General features: G+C 37.6%; 1 long non-coding RNA gene across 2 annotated transcripts; it reads left to right on the top strand.

Moving 5' to 3' along the window:
- The first annotated feature begins 9,820 nt into the window (after positions 1-9,820).
- LOC140235617 (uncharacterized) lies at positions 9,821-11,528 on the top strand. Of its 2 annotated transcripts, none has more exons than XR_011901702.1 (3): positions 9,821-9,889; positions 10,760-10,978; positions 11,456-11,528. It is a non-coding gene; the product is annotated as an uncharacterized lncRNA (long non-coding RNA). The 2 variants fall into 2 exon arrangements; XR_011901701.1 differs by having other exon boundaries at positions 11,459-11,520.
- The last annotated feature ends 11,966 nt before the right edge of the window (positions 11,529-23,494 follow it).

Raw genomic sequence — 23,494 nt, 5'->3', positions numbered from 1 at the left:
AAGGTACACCTCCACAGTTTACAACACGCACTTTACCAACCACTGCAACAAACCAACACTTGTAATCTACAATCAACGTTGTTATGATAAACTAAGATTTGTTTTCCTTTGGAGGACCATCAGACCAATGCCAAAACTCCCATGCCCTTATATTTATTCTTCTTCCTCCAGTATCAATTTCTGCACATTACAGCAAGAGGGTAAAATAAACAAACAAACTAGCATGTCATTGTGGAGTTTTCCACGCTTACGTCCACATAATATCATTATGGCTGTGCAATGGAAATAATAAGATGAAAACGCACATGGACCTTCCTTTCTGAATATTTTCCCACCCTATCACTGCAATTGTGACACTTTTTTTGGGAAAAAAACCCACCAAAACAAACAAACAAACAAACAACATGTGGTTTTGAGTGAACCGCATGAGATTCATGCATCCTATCAGGGTATCCCTGCATTAGTTCCTGACCAGATTTGCGGGTCTTACGATGATTTTTGTTGCAAGGAGGCGCTGCTAGCACAAAAGCGAACCCCCCATTCTTTACAAATGTTCTACATTAGGTATCCCTTCTACAATTCGGTCAAGTTTCATGAAAAATGACATGGCTTTTGAATGTACAGCATGACATTCATAAACCCCACCTTACCAAGACACCCACGATAGGTTTATAACCATATTTTGGGGCCCCGGGATGATTATTATCATATTGGGGCGCTGCCAGCACCAAAACTAGAATACGAACCCCCAATTTTTATTATTTTTCTGGAATAAGTAAGACTTCTTCTACAATTTAGTCAAGTTTCGTAAAAATGACATGGGTTCTGAATGTACAGTTTGAGATTCATGAACCCACCCTGTCAGGGCTTCCCTGCATAGGTTCCTGACCAGATTTGGGGGTCCTACGATGATTATAATATGTCGCATGGGGGTGCTGCTAGCACAGAAACGAGCACATGAACCCCCACTTTTTATTGTTTTTCTGGAATTAGTAAGCCTTCCTCTTCAATTTCGTCACGTTTCGTGAAAATGACATGGGTTTTAGATGTACAGAGTGAGATTTATGAACTCATCTTGTCAGGGCATCCCTGCATAGGTTCCTGACCAGATTTTGGGGACTTATAGGCCATGGGGTGAGCTGGTTTTTTCGCTTGTTTCGTTCCGACAACTGCGGCACTAAAATTTCTCCACAGCTACATGTAAACAAATACCCAAAAAGGCTACAGGAAAAAGTTCGACACAAACCCTCCTGCAGTATTTTGGTAATTTAGGGGGAAACAGTGAACTTTTTTTGTCACTGAGGAGCTGAATATGTACACTTTGCCGTGTACGATATTCATTCGCGAACGATCATGTGATGTATGTTATCCAATCCGAATCGAGAATTATTGTTTACGAGTCAAAATGGCCGCCCCCTTGTGAGCCTGTCGACGCGTCTACGTCGTCTGCTCTGCCGAAACTTTTAAGATGCGTTATTATGCATGTAACATCGATGAAGTTTGAAAATTTCACGGCTATGACAAACCTAAGATAGACGAAACCTATTTTGTGTGCCAAAGAGTGGATCAAATTGAGTGGGGGAGACCGTGAAATCGCAGACCAGAACGAAGTGATTCAGCTGCTCAGCTCAGGGGGACTGACTGCAACCTACGTAGGATAATTTACAGGTTAGTTTACGTGCGTACAGTCGTAGCAGTCGACACTGCAGTGCAGTCTCTCTCATATATATGCGTAATGTTAATGACCATGGCCATGATGACTAGAAGTACAACGTTAGCTATGTTATGAACGTTGCTTGTGTTTGTTATAATGGGCGCTAATGCAGTAGCTTAGCCGTTAGCGTGTCTGTTACATTTTAGATAAATTATCTCGAATTTCACCTTGGCATGGCATAGCGCCGTTAAATGTAGCCTAGACGTCTAGATGTAATTTTACATGTTGTTCTATGTACAGCCCAGGTTAGGTTGATGTAGCTGATCGGTGATATTGTTTTGTAAAAATCTTGACACACAGGACTGGATTGAAAAAGGTCTAAACTGCATGTAAATTTATATTTTCATAATCATGGCCATGGAGTATTAATATTAAAAATCCATTCTGTTTCTCTCACCCAGAAATTGGCGAATCTCCCCTCAAAACACACATTTAGCATCTCATTAAATTGACTTATTAATATTTGATATAAATTGGTCTAAAGAACCACCGATGACAATAACATAATTTCAACAATTAAACTCCCTAAAACATAGTGATGATTACCATTATGTTGTGCCAAACTATAAAGCAGTGGGTGGTGGTGATAGTGAAAGGCCAAGGATTACTAGTATTAATGACGATAAGACAGTTGTATTCCTAATTATGATAATTGATATTGCATGTGATCAGGTGCTGAAAGCTGTAGATGTAATTTAAAATCAGTAATTGCACTGCAAGTACAAGTTGAAGTAGTTGATGATGACAATGATCATGAGGTGTTAATGATTACCTGGCATAGTACTAGGGCCTATTGGTAATTACAAGATTAAAATATTGGCAGTCAATAGTCTACCGTACATTTAATGATATATTGAGTGTAATGTTCAACCCCTCCCTCTAGCGTTTAGCATTTTTCCCCCTAACAAAATCCAACGGCTAATCATCGCTGTTCATTTCTCCATTTTATTAAATAGGATTCCATGAAACGTGCTACAAGAGGTTTATAGATAGCAAACGCCTGAATCTCGCTAGAAAACGAAAGCTGAAGGAGGGGCCTGGTCCGTCAGCAGGAGCATCTGTTTCCTCCCCTAAGACGCTCACAGCAAGATCAAGATTTTTTTCTGGAAGCTGTTCAGGTTCTGTTGTGTTGCCTGTAAAATGCATCATTTGCACAGAGTCAACCTGCTCATTACTTGCCAAGGGAAATAGGTTAATATGATTGATATTGAAACATGAAAACATTGTCATGTTAATATAAGTTGTCCTCGATAAAATGGAGCAATATATATACACCACTGAAACATTCACACACATACACAAAGAACTTCAGTGCAAAGTTCAGAAACAACAGAATGTACTGTATATGCACCAATGCTTGGGTCAATGTGATTGATATTCAAGAATTGACATCTTACCAAAGTTGTGCATGATAAAATGTCTTTGTAATACACATTGCTTCCTGTATTTTGAATGCCAATGTTTATGCAACATTTTTTGACTCCTTGCCTCAGTATGTGATTGTTCGCCCTTTAGCAAACATTTCTGCCCACTGTTATGATTTGATTAGGGTCGAATTATTCTAAGAACAAAGATGTTTTCCTAAGTGTGGTTTTTTTTTTCATAAAACTGAATGACTACGATCAAAATTTGTTTCTCCCACTCTGGGGGAAAAAAATGTAACTATTATTAATACTGAAAGAGAATGTTCATGTAGAAAGGTCAGTACAATGTAGGTGTGAGTACAAAATCAGTTTGCTAAAACTAATACCAGCCAAATAAAAATTGTGCATAAGTTGAGTCAGGTTTGCACAGATGCTCTGATATTGGAAGTTAATTGCAATGTTATCATAATTTTTAATGCCAAACCTGTTTCATTCTCTCCAAGATTTTCAGGTACACATTGCCTCCAATACAGAATCCAACAGTTTTCACTCATGAATGGGTAAACTATAATTTTGCCTTTATTTTATATATTGGCATTTTTCAAAACTTTTACACCCTTTCAAGGATATTTGGACCATGGAATGTTCCAGGAAATTTATTAAAACTAGAAAATTTGACTGATTATCATTTTGAGCTATCTTGCATGAAAGGAGGTAGTGTCACACCATGTTATAATCTAATGATAGCAATGAAAACTTCAGGAAATTGTATGAAGATTAAATTTTCTAAAGTACTGTATAATATTTCATGAACAACGTGATTGCTATGTGACCTGATAAGTATATTAAAGCTTCTTAAAGAAGAAGAAGAAAAGAAAAACATGTTTACTGATAAACAATATGATCTGTTTAATAGTAATGTCTCATGTGTGTAAATGAGTTTGTATGTGTGCGTGTGAGTGTATATAATATGTCAGCGTTTTTATGCACCTGTGTATGTGTAATGCACTGATCAATACATGTATTATATCATTGTGTGTGTTCATGTTTATGATAATCTTTTTTATGATGCTGATGTGATAAATGGCAAAGGCATGTAGAATATTTTAATACACTTGGGTATATTGAATCTTCATAACTATGTGTGTGCGTATGTGTGTGTGCATGTGAGGGTGTGTGTGTGTGTGTGTGTGTGTACAATAAGATTCTCCCACATGCACGCGGACACACACACAAAGAAACGCACTGAATTTTTTTCTTCTTTTTTTTGGCTTGAATGATTAGTCATTTGATTAATAACATGTCTTTGAACAGAATATAAGGCATTTGCCTTGACCTCTGACGGTCAGTCAGTGCTCTCTCTCTCATATGGTCTCGAACCACTTTGCTCTTGTCTTCCTTTGCACAGCCAGCATCAGGAAAAGCTGAAAAATGAGATATAATGCAACTATTAAACCAAAACTTCACCTTTTTTTTCTAGGTATATGGCTAAAAGCAGTGCTTTACAAATGTGCATATGTATTTCAGCTTAGAAACACTATGGGAACTACTAGTATACTGCGAATAGCAGCCCCATACGCATAACTGCGGCCAGCAGCCCCATACGCATAGCGTCATGGGGCTGTGAACTGTAGCATACAGGATCATGACAGATGTTTTATCGCGGACAAATATCAACTTAAAATCGGGAAAAAATCTTCAATTTGAAGACTTATTAATAAATTTGAAGTATTGATAACAGAGTTCGTGCAAGGTTTGCTTCTGCAAATAGTTTCTTTCTGTTCAAATTGATGGCTAAATGTGACTCGGTCGAGAGGAAACTGGGAGAGCTACACTGAATTGACGGCCAGCGCATGCACACACATTACATCTATATCCAGTCAATGGATACGGAATTTGTGCGCAGTGATGTGTGCGCCTGCGCTGATCGTCAATTCAGCGTAGCTCTCCCAGATTCCTCTCGACCTAGTCATATTAAGTCATCAATTCGAACAGAAAATGACTATTTGTAGAACCAAACCTTGCACGAACCCTGTTGTCAATACTTCAACCTTACTTGTAAGTCTTCAAATTGAAGAATTTTTGTTCGATTTAAGGTTGACATTTGTCCGCGATACTATTCTGTCATGATCCTAAATGCTACAATCCGAAGCCCCATTACCATACGTGTATTGGGCTGCTGGTCGCAGTTTATAAAATATGGATTTTCGCAAAAACTGCAGGATATTTCGAGGATAACTTTTTACAGTATATTTAGGATGTACAAAACATCACATTTCCGCATTCAGAAAGTAGTGCCAGTGTTGCTGGAACGAAACCCATTTTCTAAGCCTCTTTTTCAGCTTCACCCCATGGCCTATTACGATGATTTATGTCGCATGGGGGCACTTGCTAGCTGCACAAAAACAAGCACATGAACCACCACTTTTTATTGTGTTTCTGGCATTAGTAAGTGTTCTTCTACAAATTCGTCAAGTTTCCTGAAAAATGACCTGGGTTTTGAATGTACAGCATAATTTTTATGATCCTGTCAGCTATAATGACAAGTTTGTTTACATCATAATGATTTTGTTTGTTATAGTCTTCTCGACAAACAGAACTCGATTCGAAATTCGAAATGTTTCAGTATGTATTTTTGATCGCTATGGAGCGTCCTTATGTTTCATTGAAAGTAACTCAGTTGAGATGTGCAAAACAGTCGCTAATTTTGTAATTCATAAAATGAAGTTCCATGATGATATATCATGTCGCACCTCGCACCCATCCATCAGCACACATACATTCACACGCACATTTATTCTGTGTGACTTGCTCTATTCCTTCCTTTTCTTCTTTTCTGCTTTCATTAATTTGTAAACAAATATTCATGATCATGTTATGGTGTATATGTTGTTCCTATTTAAAATATGGATGAAATAAATCTATGTATACATAAAAAATGTGCAATGCCGGTATTATTTACCTGACGAGTTCAATTCAGAATTTTCTGGTAATGAACATTTCTTCAGTTAATTACGGGCCGGCCATCTTTTTAAGCTATGCTTACAATGGCGGTCCTATGTATAATCGCTTCTTAACTACAATTGATTGCTGTAATCCCAACTGCATAGACATGCATACAGTATATTGTATTGTAACGGGTTGGTAGTTTGCTGCAGCCTACGTTAAGAGAGCTGCTGGGTGACAAACTAGGACAGGCAATCGAGACAGAGATTGAGCTGTGATAATCAGGATAAATCTACACGAATCTGGTTGGTATGACAAGTCGATTGTGATTATTTGATTATTTGGTGACATGTGAGACTGTTGATCAATAAAGAATTGAGATATTGACGTTAAATTGATCTGAATTCAAGAATCTTTGTGTGTCAGTCCCATGAATGCTTGTGGACGGTGTGGCTGTGCATGTTCTGACTGGTGAAGTACGGGGAGGTGCCGCGTGGTGTGGAAGGTCGTTACATTGGTGGCAGCTGCTAAATTGAGTTTTGATTGGTAAAGAGCTCGATTGAACCCAGGTACATAACTAGCCCACAATGGCTTCTCCGTTAGGCCGTTTGGAATATGTTGCCGTAGATATAGAAGAAGGGGATTGTTTGACTCAATTGGCAGAGGATATTGCTGCTCAAGTTGTGCATCATTACAGTGATATCGATAATGAGTCACTAATTACCGTGGATGAATACGTAAGCATGAGCATCCCATATGTGAATAAAAGGAATGGACTACCCACTAGCCCAAATCCTCGCATTTATAGGCCTGGAGAATATCGGTACTCGCTTTACATGCTACCTCCAAGCACAATGTTGAACAAGGTTGAGCATGGCGAGGGATTTTCAAGGAAGAATTCGTTCACCAGTGCTGATGCGCAAGGAAGCATTCGGGCGCACGAGAGGGAGACAACACAAGTACAGGAGCCAGTCGGTATGCGTGCACATGCATATGCGCACGAGGAGATCACCCCTACATTTGAACAGCGCACACGAAGACCTACGCACAATGTATTTATCCCGAACCATACGCCTAGGCCGACGCACGATGCACTTCTCGAGAGCGCTACGGGAAGATCCACGCAAGATGCGTTCATCCAGAAGAACGCTACACCAAGACCAATGCATGATGCGTTCATCCACATCCCTAAGCAAAGACGGACGCACGAGACATCAAACGAGACCGCTACGCGAGGACCGGTGAATGATGCGTTCCTCACTAGCGTTGCACAAAGACCAACGCATAAAGCGTTCATCCACATCCCTACGCAAAGACGGACGCACGAGACATCAAACGAGACCGCTACGCAAGGACCGGCGAATGATGCGTTCCTCACGAGCATTGCGCAAAGACCAACGCATGATGCGTTCATCCACATCCCTACGCAAAGACGAATGCACGGGACGTCAACTGAGACCGCTGCGCGAGGATGTCACTTTAATTGTGTTGCATAATGTTGGCATAGTCTCCATAGGCAATATTTATCATCGTGTTTTCAAGTCAAAGGATATTTGAATTACCTAGGCTATGTAACATTTGAATTCCCTATGACCGACATGATACTCTCATTGACCTGAGATGACGAAAGAATTTCTTTTATGTGGACATTTGACTTGACTATGGACTGCTTATATATCTATTTGGACATTTCGTCGGTCGCATTACGAACCGGCGAATGTTCGAATTTGGGTCAATTTTTCAAAATTCACTTTTTTCCATTTTTTGAATGTCCATACCAAACTCTATCTATCCCCAAAATATCAAATCGCAAAATTCACGAAAACATGTATTTTTGGTAGTGACGAAGTTTCAAAATGTCCAAATGCTGCAATTTGTGACATTACGAACCGGCAAATGTTCGTATACGCCGGTTCGTAAAATCCCTGTTCAGACGGAACACACGTGAGGTATGTGGGGCGAATCGAGGAGCTTGCGAGGCCGCGAGCGAGGGCTCGTCATCACCATCAGTCCCATGCACTCGGAATTGTGCTGGTATGTAACTACTAGGTGCATTTTGTTGCCCATTTGTTATTTAATCTTCTGTTTAAAAACAAAAGTAATGATAATCGGGGCAGGTTAATGTGTAATCATAAAATATTACATCAGAGAAGTAGAATTGCTCGACATTATCATGTAAAAGTAGCTTTCCTGTGTTTTTCATTTCCTTGTAGTTGTAGATCCTACGTATAGTAGCCCTACTACATATCGACCACCCTTATTGAAACCGACCGCGTATAATTCGCGCACTGAACACTTAGTACGCACTTCTCTGCGCGCAAAGCACATAAAAATGGATTGGCTTTGAATGTAGATTAGGATGGTGTGGGAAAACGCGATAATTCACTGTTCATTAATGGTTTTAATCAAGGACAAAATTTCGAATGAATATTTTCACCGAATCGTAATGACAGCACAATGTAATGTCTATGGAAGTTTCTAAAAGGCTTCTAAAAAGCTTCGTACAACACGGTGTTCAATACAACTCGGTTTACGTGCATTGTCAATGCAAAATCAGCGGTCGATCCTAAAAACGCGATTTACCGCGGGGAGCTGAAACGAGGCCACACAAGTTCGTCGGCGATATTTTTGCACTGAAACTTCGAATCGAAAAGGGAACAACGGCATTTGATAGAGCTGGATTTTCTCAATCACGTAGGTCAAGTTTTTTACGTGAATTTCAGTGTTAAATATTCTTATCAAGCAAATAAACATTAGGCGGTCGATTAGTAGTAGGTCCAACCCTACAGACAGGCTACACAGTCGTACACCTAGCCACCATTTTTGTCGAAGGTGGTCCTTGATTATTCTTGGTCAGAGATAAAGCAATCCTCCCATACAACCCGGATGCATTGTTTTTTAAACTAAAGCATAGTAGAATCTATAAACTGAAAAAAAAAAAAAATATCGTGTAGCAATTGCAAATACCCAGGTACAACTGAAAATAGGCCCAAAGTAATAAATGATTACCGGTATCATTGTTTTCAAAGATTCATGTTGTTGCATTAAAAAAAAAAAATAGTATTTAGGCCCTAAGTAAGAATGAAATTGCATGATGAGACTGTTTAGCGTCAGTGTTAAGTCAGTTATAGTTACATATAGCTTCATTAAGCATGCAAGAATAACTGCTCTGGCCTTTACTGTCTAACTAAAATCCTGCATAAACAGTAAATTTATAGGCTAGATCGAGGTTGTATTCACCGGTATGTTACTTATTTTGATTACCGGGACAGATATCAATGAACTTTCAGAAAAATTAAACGAAGTTGATTACCGGTACCGGTACTCACAGTTTTTTTTTAACACTCATGTACCGGTACAAGTATAAGCCTATATCCAGGGATTTTTATTCTATTATAAGTTACCGCGGTATCCTATTTGTGCCCTGATAACACTGACATGATTTTCCTTATTTATATCTTGGGGATAATTCTAGGAGCAGCAGGCCACTACAAGCAGGAGCCGAGTCCCCACAAACAAAGGCAGCACCGCTATCATTACAACTGTAGCAGCTAGCATCCCAGGAACATCAGCAGCACCTCTCGGCGCAGGAGCAGCATTAGCAGAGCCTGTAAAGTGCAACTGTAGCAGCTGAACTTCTCCATACAATTGTAGTCGCGAAGCCTCTATGTACTACAGTAGGCCTACCGACAGTACTATTGCAACAGAGCGTCTACGTATGCTACTGTAAAACTCTACATTTGTAGCAGCATGATCCTAACTTTCAACTGTAGCAGCTGAACCTTTCAGACTGTAGCAGCAGAGCCTCTACGTACAACCGCAGAGAGTAGTGGTGATGAGGATGTTTTTCCTTCTGCCTATAATGGTAAGTTTGATTCGTAACAAGTGATTATGGTACCGGTACTTGTGGACCATAAAGTGTACCGGGAACCAGGTATTCACAAACATTTCTCAGTTTACGGTGAATGGAATAGGTCATTTATTACTTTCAGTGGAATAGATGATTGAACAATACCATGTCATTTGACAGAAATCACTGTTTTGATATCTGGAATGTACTAGGTAATGTAGTCATACCTTTTCTGTAATGTCGATCTTATCTAACTCTACTGTCAAGTATCTTATGCAGATATTAACCTGGTGAGGACAGGCTCATGTTGATATTACAAGCTCTTCCCTAGGCACCTGCTTGAGAATACTTGGGGGAAGTTTCTAATGGCCTTACTGTAATTATTTCATACATGTATATCAATGTTGAGTGCTACTCAGTGTATTAAAAGAGAAAAAAGCAAGCACTAACACTTCTGTGTATAAGATTGTTAGGTTTTTATGTGAAAGACATCACATTTCTAATCAAAGAATGTGTAGCAGTTATTATTATTTACCTTTGCCAACCCCAAGGTGTAAAAGCTCGACCAATAGCACCTGAATTACTATGCCCTTCAGAGATCAGCAGACTTTGATGACAATTTTTTTTGCATTTCAAATAGGTATGCTGGCTGTAGCTATTTTCATTTTGTCTCACAAAATGTCGTAGGTGATTGCCTGTAAAGAATTTCCTTATGTTACTTTGTTTTTTCTTCTGAAATTGTGCTTTAGCTCTAAGAAATACTCTTCTTCACATTTTTCAAACCTGCAGGTACTTGTAATGTTTTATCACATAGTGTATGACACAACTGTCAAATTTCTCACTGAAATTGTCCATACAATTTTGTGTGTTTTTGAACCACCGTAGGCATAGATGTTCTTGTCAAGTGGAAGAGGGATGGTTCTATGAATCCTGTCAGCTCAAGTGACCTCTATCATGCTCAACGGACCAAACCGAAACAAGGTTCCTGCGTACATATGAGAAGTGAAAATGGCTGGTGGAAAGGGAGGGTGCTTCAAGTCTTCAACATGCCCATGGATGGACGTAGGATGTCAGATGACGAGGGCATTCCTCTTTCTGCCTGAGGTAATTTGAATACATAGTTACTGATTTGTTCTACATCAATAAGTTTATCAAGATATATTATGTCTTTTTTCATTTTAAAATGATGTAGAGATTTTTATGCATAGTATCATGTAGGTACAATGTACTTTCATTGCATTACCATTTCAATATAAATGTTCAATTCTGTGTAATGAATAAAACAAATGTCGTAATTGAAGTTTGTAATGACTGTAGGATGCTGAAGACTGTTAGCTTTCCACTTCCTTTCTTTAAAAGTCTGATATTGATTATTACTGACAATTTATTATGTCAACGTCTCTTCTCAGTCCCAAAACAAAATCAATTACTGATAATTTGCTTTATGTGCATGTAATACACTGTAGATTCTAGTGTCCATGATAGATGTTTGCAAGTATATCTAGTATAAATCTTGTTGATTCTACCCACAGGATGGTCACATAATTTTTTTCATTGATGCATTGTTTACAACTTCCCCAGCAGTATCGTTACTTGCGACAGCAGTAGCAGAGCCTCAACGTCGATTTGTGACAGCTGAATCCCCAGAAACATCATCAGCACCGCTTGAAGCAGCAGCAGCAGCAGCAGCAGCGGAGCCTGTACATACAGCCCTAGCAGCTGAGCCTCTAAGTACGACAACAGTGGTAGAGCCTCTACTTACAACTGTAGCAACTGAGCCTCTACTTACCACTGTAGCAGCAGAGCCTCTACTTGCAACTTTAGCATCTGCACTTCCAGGAACATTAGCAACACTGCTAGAAGCAGCAGCAGCAACAGAAGCAGAGCCTCTACAAACAACTGTGGTGTCCGCATTCTAAGAAACAACGCAGCAATGTTACCTTTGAAGCTGAAGGTAATTCAACTGGAGTTAAGAAGTTCAGGGCATTGTATAACTGTTGTTTGTATTTCTTGCATTATCTGTCTGTGTGGTGCAAATTCCTAAAAAAGCAATTATGAGCCAAAACTTAATTTTCCAATAACAAATGTAAAATAATTTAAACATGTGATAAATACTTTGATTATTTTTTTTTTCTTTTATCCTTCACTCTTGTAAGAAAAAGTTTGTGGCAGGCAACCTGTAAAATTTAAAGAAAATAGTTTGTCTTCTGCAAAGAATAGTTAAAAAAAAAAACAGTAAATGAAGTAACAATTATTCAACCAGACTTGGCAGTTTCATCAAATTATGTATTTGTTTTCCTTGCATTAGGTGTACCTGATTTCAATTTGAAAGCAGACTAAGTCCTCCACTCTTATTTCAGATTACAAAGAATACTGAACCTTGCTGGATGATGGAAAACTGTTAAATCTCGAGAAAGCAATGTCCCTGTCAGACATTGAAGAACCGATTTTGATGGTAACCGGACACAGGAAAGCAATAGAAAACTGTTTGTGAAGTGTAATGGAAGTACAGCATATTCATATTATGCTGTATGTATTCTATACTGCCCTTTATCTAGTCTTGTTGGTATACATCTGCTTGTATTTACATTATTATACATTGTATGTAGTGCACTAACTGTTGACCAACTTTCCTAAAATAAAGACCATTTAGGCAAACTATTGTACATGTTTCTTGTAAGGAAAGGAAAGGGAATTATTGGTGAATTTCTTGCTCATAGTGCCTTGTACAAATATAGACTTGATGCATGATCAAGTTTGTAATACTTTCTGGTAATTATTTTATCTTCAGTGTTACATGTTTGCTACATGCTTTCAATAATTCAACACAGTTTCACACAAATCGACCAATTTTTATCACTTCGGGAGGACCTTATTCAATTATAAAAGAAACAATAGAAATAAAGTGTAGTGTTCCAGTATGTATTCCATTTATTGTCTCTTCATTGCAAATTTGGAAACTACTGCCATTGAGGCTTTTGAGGGAGTGGAAGATAGATGTCAGTGCAAAGCCAGAAGATTTTCATGTGGAAGAATATGTAGGTACTGACATCAGTTCTATTCCTGATAGATCTTCAGTTGTCATGAAAAAATTAATGGAATCTAAAACAGAATTGTCAAAAAAAAGCTGAACAGTGGGGAAGCCTACAAAAAGTCAGAAATATTTGTAGATGGTAGAACACATTTTAACCATCAAAGATGTGATTTAACACGTAACCATATCAATCTTTTGGCTATGATTGCCTCAGTGAAGATGGCAGAATGTCTATCAGACAATATTATCATGCCTTGAAAATTCTGGTCCTAGAAAGAGAATGGCTAGCCAGACATGTTATTAACATGTTGTCATGTTGTCCCCCATCCTAAGGACAGCAAAAAGAGACAAATGACGTACACTACTCTCCTCCCAGCAGTCCAGTAGTTGGCAGACTGTTAAAGTTTGTAGACTCGTGTTTATAAACACATTGGGTATCACTTTCATTAATTCAACCCTGGGCAAAATTACCTTGTGAAGTGTGAGGAGAATGGTACACTTGATCATGTTATTGCACTATTTGTGACTACTAGTAACACGCGTACTACTGTAATACATTAAAGTCAAGGAAATGCAGAACTTCTCACCAATTTACAGGTCAGATTACCTCGTGAAGTGTTATGAGAATTTTGTATTTTGTACATGTTATTGCACCACTTTTATAGTGGTCAGAACACAATTCTGAAATGCAACAAATGCCTAACTTCTCATTCCAAGTGAGATTACATAGTGAAGTATCATGGAGAATGTCACATTTATTTTGTATCAATTGTAATTTAATGTATTGTAATAATAGTGTGCAATGTAATTATTGTGAGCTGTCGAAAATGCAAAAAAAAAAAATCACTCTCTGAATTTACAGGTTATATCTGGAAGTTTGAGGAGAATGCTTTGTTTTGTAGTTACTGTATGTAATTATGAACACACATGTGGAATGGTGCGTTTTGAATTAATAAAATGCAGAATTCTTCACAAACTTGGGGACTGGTGAATAGAAAACAAAAAAAAAAGAACAAAAGAAAAAAAAAGAGGAGTGAGAGAGACACAGATACCTAGAATTGGGAGAACAAGGTGATTATGACTGCTTTGTAAGAGGGTATGTGTGTGTGTGTGTTTGTTCGAGTGTGTGTACTGGTATGTGCATGTATAGTGTGTGTTTGTGTATGTTTGTGTTTGCATGGGTGTAATTATATTCTCTCAATAATGAATTTACACTTTTTTATAGACAGTGACTACAAGGCGCACTTTTAGTACTCATCCAGTAGTCAATAAAAACCCATTGCACAGTTTGATAACATTACTGGCATCAACAATTAATGTGTCAGAAAGTAGGTTGTGTGTGTGGGTTCGAGTGTGTTTACTGGTATATGTGCGTGTATGTGTGTTTGTGTATGTTTGTGTTTGTGTGGGTGTAATTATATTCTCTCAATACTGATAATGACTTAACACTTGTAATATTTATAGATAGTGAGTGACTACCATGCACGCTTTAATAGAACGGTACTCATCCAATCAAAAACCCATTGCACAGTTTGATAACATTACTCGCATCAACAATTAATGTGTAAAAGTACAATGGTACAGGTAGGTTGTATAGTTTGAGAAAATAACTGTGGTGTTTGTTACACTTTCCTAATATCCATGATTATGATACAACTAACATGAATGAACATGAATGAACATGAATGAATCACAATCCCACTACCTAGAGCGGCGAATGTATACATTACACTGTGCGCGTACCACCTAAGCGTGTGGAATGTGTGATGATACGCGCCATTTTATGTTACATTTGCCGGTTCGTAATGCGCACTCGCTACGTCCACACGTATTGAGCATGGGCTTTACGAACCGGCAAATGTATACATTTGCCGGTTCGTAATGCCCTCTCTTTAGTACGCGATGTACGTAAAACGCTGAAATGGGGGGTTTTACGAACCGGCAAACGCACTTTGCATCACTACCACAGAGCCCCAGGTGCAGCTACAAAATAATATTTAGTATCAGACAAAGCAGAAAATTCCGCTTTCATCACTTTCTTAATATCATCATCAATGTGCGGTTATAAGACACGTTTTTATACGTTTAAAGAAGTCCCGATTCTTTAAACGCGATTATCTCGTAATCGTGTTTCCGCGCAAATTCGAACATTCGCCGGTTCGTAATGCGACCGACGATTTGATTTCCCTAATGGCATTGGAATGACTATATCATACTTGCTTCGCTAATAGATTTGATTCAGATAGCCTACAATTTTATGTTCTTGTGCCTGTAGAGCAAACAACATCAAATGCCAGACTACTGTAGAAAGAAATATGAAATGCATTGAAATCTTTTCACACATACAAATAATAACCGAAAAAGAAAATATATTTGTGAATCTTATTATAGGAATTTCATCGAATATCATTATGTTTCAATAATATGATTTTCCAAGGTCGGACTATTTACTTCTTTGGTCAGAAAAAAAAAAAATAAGAAGTCACTCTTTGTGATAATGATTCTTAACTCTTTTGCTTCACCCCATGAATATGTGATACTTCTTTTGTTCATTTTCTTGCAGTTCATAGATGTTTTACTGCCATTTTACTGCAAATGCAAAATTGCTTCTTGAGTTTCAAATTTCTATATTCATGTATCATCACTCTTTAGAATTCCCGGAATAAAAATAAAAACCGTGTTCTTCAGAAAAAGAAAAAAATGAGCGAGACTCGCTTTGTTTTAATAAGTCATGACAGATTGTCTGTGAATGAAAACGCAGTTGTCTGCACCTGATTTATTCATCAGGATTTCATATTCTTGAGAAAGATAATTCTCCTTGCTGTGTTTTGGAGTCAACTGACATCAAAATTACTTACCTGGCATCTGAATCACCTATGAATGTCGTGATATGCTCTCATTGACCTGAGGTGACACGAAAATTTACATTGTGTGGATATTTGACATGGCTATGGACATCTTACTTACCTTACAGGATATTGGTTTGCTAAGTGGACATTTCATTTCCCTATTGACATTTGAATTACCTAATGTGACGCTTGATCTGATATTGCGGATATTTGACCTAGAAAACCTATATTACACGTTAATGCTCGCAGTCTTCAAAGAAATTTTGAAAATATGCAATTATTGTTGTCTGCAATAAATATGAAATTTTCAGTTATTGGTGTCACAGAAACATGGGTTAACGACAAATCTCCCCCTTTATATAACATTAATGGATATTCTGTTATCCGGTCTGATAGAAAATGCGGACGAGGGGGCGGAGTTGCCCTGTTCTTTTCACACTCGTTATTGTTTAAAGTAAGACCTGATTTGATATATAACGGAATGAATTTGATTGCATGTGTGTTGAAATTAATATGTTTAATAGAAGAAATATAATACTTTGTGTTGTATACAGGCCCCTCATACAGACAGTGATTTATTATTGGAAAATTTCGATGTTTTATTAGAGCTGATCAATCGAGAAAACAAAAATGTTTATTTGAAGGACGATTTAAATATTGATCTTTTGAATCAAGAAAATAATGTTAAGAATAAGTTTTGCAATATTTTGCAAGCACATTTCTGTAATGTCACTATTGATAGGCCCTCGAGAATTGCGGTTCACTCATCAACATTGATTAATCATATTTTTACTAATATTGACACTGATCATTCGAAATCTGATCTTTTGTATAGTGATATGTCTAATCATTTACCTATATTTTTTCACCTGTGACGAGACACAATATTCCCATGTCAAGCAAACAGAAAGTAAAAGAAGCGCAAATTCACATAAGAAAATGTATCATTACTCAACGACGATTTAATCACGGAAACATGGGATGATGTATTACTTTGCGCAGACCCAAATATTGCTTATGATACGTTCTGGAATATATTTTTCCTTATTTTAACAAACATATCCCCGCAATTGAACAGAAAAGTAATAGAAAAATTAAAAATCCATGGATAACAAAAGGAATTTTCCGATCAATAAAGAAAAGAAATATGTTATATAAACACAGTTTACGGTATCCTAGTAATGACAACGTTAATCGATATAAATTATATGGAAATAAATTGACACAAATTATAAGGCTTTCCCGTAGGATGTTTTATAAAGAAGCCTTTCAAAATGCTACTGGAAATATGTCAGCCACTTGGAAAGTTATTAATGATGTTATTGGTAAGCAAAAGAATATGTAAACATTTCAAATTATGCGTTACGGTCAAACACTCTGTAACCCTAGGGACGCAGCATGTTGTTTCAATGAGTATTTTGTTGATATAGGTCCTAGTCAAGGTTCAAAAATAGACCCCACACAAACTGACTTATCGCAGTATTCAGGTGCGTCAAATGATAATTCATTATTTTTAAACAAACAGATTATGGTGAGATTCTTGACAATGTTCACTCATTAAAATTAAGTTATGCAACTGATCATGATGAAATGAGCGCGTATTTTTTTAAAACACATTATTGGCAGTAATAATGACACCCTTAGTGCATATTTGTAACTTGTCACTCTCAACTGGTATATTTCCGAATGCATGTAAAATAAACGAAAGTTACTCCAATATATGAAAAGATGACTCTTCTCTTGTATGAAATTACCGTCCTATTACTATTCTTCCTAGTATTTCTAAGGAAATTGAAAAGCTTGTATATAACAAACTGTATGATTTTTTGACACAATATGATATATTTAACCAAGACCAGTATGGTTTCAGGAAATTTCATTCTACAGATATGACACTAGCCCAATTATACGATAGAGTTTCAACTGCCTTAAATAGCTGAACAAAAAGATGTCAGCGGTGTTTTCATGGACCTAAGCAAGACATTCGACATTCTTGACCATACTATCCTCATACGTAAATTGTAGTCCTATGGTGTTCGTGGCATTCCACTTGAATGGTTTAAAGATTACTTGTCGAATAGAAAGCAATATGTGTACTATGAATCTGTTAACTCTGAAGTATTACCTATACAATGTGGAGTCCCACAAGGATCCATATTGGGACCGCTATTATTTTTTAGTGCATGTAAATGATATTTCAAACTCATCTAAGTTACTGCAATATATTATGTTTGCTGATGACACCAATGTATTCTGTTCCAATTCTGAATTTCATTCGCTCCTAAGAACTCTCAATACTGAATTACGGAAATTATCTATGTGTTTAAGAGTAATATATCATTACTTAATCTGAAAAAGACAAATTATATGTGTTTCTATAATAAGAAGCATAACAATGAAATGCAATATCTAAATATTATGGTGGATGGTATATTATTGGACCAAAAAGAAAGTATCAAATTCCTCGGAATATATATAAATGAAAATATGAAATGGAATGTTTATATACAATATATCTCTGATAAAGTGTCTCGTAATGTTGGTATACTTCAGAAGTTAAGGTCTTATGTCCCTCAGAATATTTTATTTATGTTATATAATTCGTTGATATTATCGCATAATTATTTCTCATTGCAACACTGTATGGGTAACTTCAAAAAGCCACATTGATAGTATAAATTACGTTTACAAAAGAAAGCTATACGTATATGCACCAACTCACGTTATCGAGATCATTCAGATCCTTTATTCGCAGAATTAAAAACACTTAAGGTAGATGACATTATTATTATTTTTGTGTGTGCAAAACTCACTCTTTATATTTCACGTACATAATGGTCAATTGCCATCTTTTTTTTTTACTCACTATTTTAATTGAACAAGGACATACATTCTTATCCAACAAGACAATCTGATAAGTTTCATTCATATAACCCAAAAACAGTGATGGCTCTGAAATCTGTCAGACACACCGGACCCGATGTTTGGAATTCTCTTCCTTTTGAAATTCGAAATTTAAAGTCCATGTATTCTTTTAGGAAAGCTGTAAAAAAATGTTGTTTTCTGGATATCAGTAATTCCATTGTCATTGCCAATGTATTATACACGAAATTCTTTCGTAGGAATATCAACTAATTTAATTTATTATGTAATAATAATTGAAGACCTGAATATAAGTACGACCCATGTCCAATTTTTGGCCAAATTCAGTTTGACATGGGAAATTGTAGCTTATGCATGGACTCATCTTGAGTATAAATTATAAATTCTAATTACACCCGGAAGTGCCTAAAATGAATGAGTTAAATCTTATATGAATGTAAGAATGAAGGACTTGGGTCATTCTTACATTCATATTAAAACGCCCTCTCTCATCCTTCTCTAATCTCTATAGCAGAATATCATGTATATGAATCAAAGAACGACCCAAGTCCATCACACAAAATGGCCTCTCCACAGTAAATGTAAGTTTTAATTGTCATAATAATATATAATATAATTTGTACATACAATGTTGCCTTCCCATCACAGTTAGATAGATTATTGGACTAATAAAAAAGATATGAAGTGTTTTTTTTTTTTGTTTTTTTTTTAAGTTTACTCGAAATGGTCTTCCATATGGACTTCGGCCGTTCTTATATTCAGATACTCAGTTATGTAACCGACCTTGACCTGTATCAACTGTTCACCTGTACCTCGGTGAGAAAATATTTTGTCATGCCTTGCTAATCAGTGATACAGGTGATTTTACTTTGTATAATCCTTTAGTGATAGCAGACAAATCTCCCCTTTCCCTTTCTCCTTTCAACTATCCTATCTCTATGCAAGTCATCCCTCCCTCCTATTCTCCTTCCGATGTATATTATAATATTAATGTTCTATGCTACTGGGGCTGCACGCAAATCAAGCCACGCTTACTCTGCAGCCCATATGTATTATTCATTGTTGTATGTTTTGTTCTACTTTTGATATACATTGTGAAGTATTATTTTGAAGCACTCAAGCTGGGTTTATGTTTCATCTGCAAATGGTAAATAATGCCTTTAATATACATTTTTTTCACTTTCATATGTCATGCTATGCGTGAAAAAAAAATGATCTGCTTCTGTTTGAGAAAACTCAATTTGAAAATATGCTTTAATTTTATACCTAGATATATGGATAGTAAAGAAAGAGCCATTTCGCTCTCTTGACGCCTGCCCGACTTGGGGAATAACGGGATTAATGTTTCAATCAATTCACGAAAAAAAAAAAAACAACAACAACAACAACGAGGGGGAGGGGGGTAAGTTGGAATATTACCGATGGTTCGGTTTGCATACGGTTGTTAATTAGCACATGATCATGAACTCGCCTGACCATCAGCTAACCATAGAGCAAAGGGTGTTCCTCAACGGATACTTATTTATTTTTCTAGGAGGAGGGGGCGGGGGATGGAAGCACCCGACCGAAAAAGCCTTCCGAGTCCATCCAAAGAGACGACTTTCTACCCAATGCTTGTACTTTTGAAATGATAGAAGTGCAAGTTCAGTTACTAAAAAAAAAAGTGATGTCCCCTCTCTTTCTGCTTCGCCTCCCCTTTCAAAAACTTCAGAACTCTCTAAGCGATGAAAGATGAACCATGCGTGAGAGAAAATTTAGCGAGGAATTAAACCAGTGAGATAAGTTTGAGGTACAAAATCATCAAAATGTGTACCGTACCATTGTTGTATCGTTGATTTCTCATAGATATCGGACTCCATGCAGCCTGAGAATATCCACGACATTAGTATTCAGTTATTGGATATAAATCTCCTAGCTTATTCTAAAAAAATGACAACAAAGGGTATTCCGTTCCATAAATCATTCTCTGTAATTACCCTGTTACGGCACATTTTGGTAAATTGCACATATTGGTAAATTACCAAAATGTGCCGTGACATGTTACGGAACATTTTGGTTATTCGCACATTTTGGAAATTTTTTGAAAATTTCCAAAATGTGCAGTTACTAAAATGTGCCTTATCATGTTTCGGCACATTTTGGTACCTGTACATTTTGGTAAATTTACCGAAATGTGTAGGACATTGAAGGCACATATTGGTAACTTTCTTCTCCTCCTAAACCATAACAAAAACAAATTGTAAGTGCAGATGATTTTTTAATTATGATGCCAGGCTTAAAAGTAATATGAAATATACATCAACAAAATCAGAGCTAATGTAGTTAAACACGCCTTGTCATAAGCAGGAAGTATAATTTGGAGAGAATTTCCTCATGTAAAAAAAGATAAACACCCTTAACTCTTTTCGGATATGATTGCGAAAGTATTTGTTATCAATATAAAGCATAAATGATCGCCTATGAAAACATGTAAATATGTACAACTAACAATTCTTCTGTGAATATTGTAAATATTTCATTTCATGAAATTTCATTTCATGAAAATTTTGCTTCTGATTGCTCTCACTTACGGAGATAGGTTAAGGCTCTGAAACTTCAACATAGAATTCTGAAGTTCATTAATTATGCAAATTCATACCATTCTATCCCAGAATCGAAATTAACGAAAATACATTGTATTGCTTCTCCTACATTCAATAGTATCTTTTGATTCTGCTTGTTTTATCTGATAGGACTTGGTTGGGACAACCCGAGTTAAACACGGAATTCTGAAATTCATTAATTAGGCAAATTTATGCAAGGAGAAGAAGGAGAAGAAGAGGGAAACGTGATTCTCCCCTCCCCCCTTGTTTGTTCCCCGTCCAAACTTTCACCCCTCAAGGAACTCAAGTGGGACATCCTAAATATTGCAATCAACAGTTTATTTCCTCATCTATAAAAGTATCTACATGCATAAAATATGTCTTTTCCCTTGCCCCTTGATCCACACTTACTTATAACTTTGGGACCCTACCCCCTAAGAATGATCCTCGCTAAGTTTGATTGTTTGAAATCCGCTCACTGGTTCTGAAGAAGATGAAATGTGTTTTCCCCCTTGCCCCCACCCCCTCCCCGTCTTCAAGGGGGATGTCATAGGTATTCCCATAAACAAATTATGTTCTTCAGCTATAAAGATAGGCCTGTCCACGTACAACATATCTTGAGTGTTATGCTTTTTGGTCTGGAGCACAAATTTCTACCTATTTCCCCTCGGGGAGCCGGGGGCGGGTGGGGGGGGGGGGGGGAGAGAGGCACCCCATGGGGCCACATTCCCAACAGTGAAACATGTTTTGTCGAAAAATGAAATAAACTTTGAAATTAAAATTGAAATTGAACAACCTTAGGAACCAACCCCCTAAGGGTGATCTCAACAAGTTTAATTGAAATTCGCCCACTGGTTCTGAAGAAGAAGATGAAAATGTGTTCCTCCCCCACCCTTGTCCCCCTCCCCTCAAACTTTCACGCCCATCTAGGGGTCCAAGGAGGCCATCTGTGGTCTTGCCATGAACAAACTATATTCTTAACATAATATTAGGCCGGGGGCCCAGAAGATTTATTCAGCTGAAAAGGGCCACACTTTTTGATGGTCTCATCATATTAGGATGTGGCCAAGGTTTAATAAAATGAATTGCTGGCAAGTCACATCCTGTACCGTAAGCCTAGGGGCCCAAAAAGGGGCCCCCAAAATGCATTTATTCAGCCGAAGGGGCTCACGGACAAACTTGGTGGATATTATTTATTTGGATGTACTTATAATGAAAACAGTGATGCCAGCTAATTTATCTTGTACGGGGCCCCAGACAGTAGCCCTAAAGGGCCCCACCCATATGGTGTTAATCAGCTGAAAAGCGTCACGGCTAATTTCTTTTGCAATGGAAGTAGTACCCATCAGAGATATCGAAAACATCCATGCCAGCTATTTTATCCTGTACGGGGCCCCAGACAGTAGCCCCAAAGTGACCCACCCCTACACACACACACACACACACGTTGATTTTATTCAGCTCTAAAGGGTCACGGCTATTTTCTTTTGCAATGGAAGTAGTACCCATCAGAGATATCCACAACACCAATGCCAGCTATTTTATCCTGTACGGGGCCCCAGACAGTAGCCCCAAAGTTCCCCATCCCCCCCCCCCCCCCCCCACACACACACACAATGATTTTATTCAGCTGAAAAGGGTCACGGCTAATTTCTTTTGCAATGGAAGTAGCAAAGCCAGTTATTTTATCCTGTTTATATGGGGCCCCAGACAGTAGCCCCAAAGTGCCCACCCCCCCCCCCTACAGACACGCACACACACGCACACACACGCATACACACATTCATCGATTTTATTCAGTTGTAAAGGGTCACGGCTAATTTCTTTTGCAATGGAAGTAGTACCCATCAGAGATATCCAAAACACCCATGCCAGCTATTTTATCCTGTACGGGGTCCCAGACAGTAGCCCCAAAGTGACCCACCCCCATTAGCTGTTTTTTTCCCCCTGAAATGATTTTGAAATGATTCGTGGCTAACTCCTTTTGCGATGGAAAAGTACAAACAAAATACCCAAAACACCAAAGCCAGTTTTTATCCTGATATACGGCTAATTTCGTTTGCAATGGACGTAGTACGCGAAAGTGATAACCACAGCACCAAACGAGTTGTATTATGCTGCACGGGGTCCCAGACAGTATAACCCCAATGTACCCCACCCATAAGGTGTTTCTTTTTTTTTTTCAGCTGAAAAGTGTCATGGCTACTTTCTTTGTTTGCAAAAGAAGGAGTACTCAACAAAGATATCAAAAGCACAAATGCCATATATTTTG

Source organism: Diadema setosum, chromosome 12 (assembly GCF_964275005.1).
Source record: "Diadema setosum chromosome 12, eeDiaSeto1, whole genome shotgun sequence".
In the NCBI taxonomy this organism is placed as follows: Eukaryota; Metazoa; Echinodermata; class Echinoidea; order Diadematoida; family Diadematidae; genus Diadema; species Diadema setosum.
Note: the sequence above shows the minus strand (reverse complement) of the source record. Positions and strands in the feature narration are given on the sequence as shown.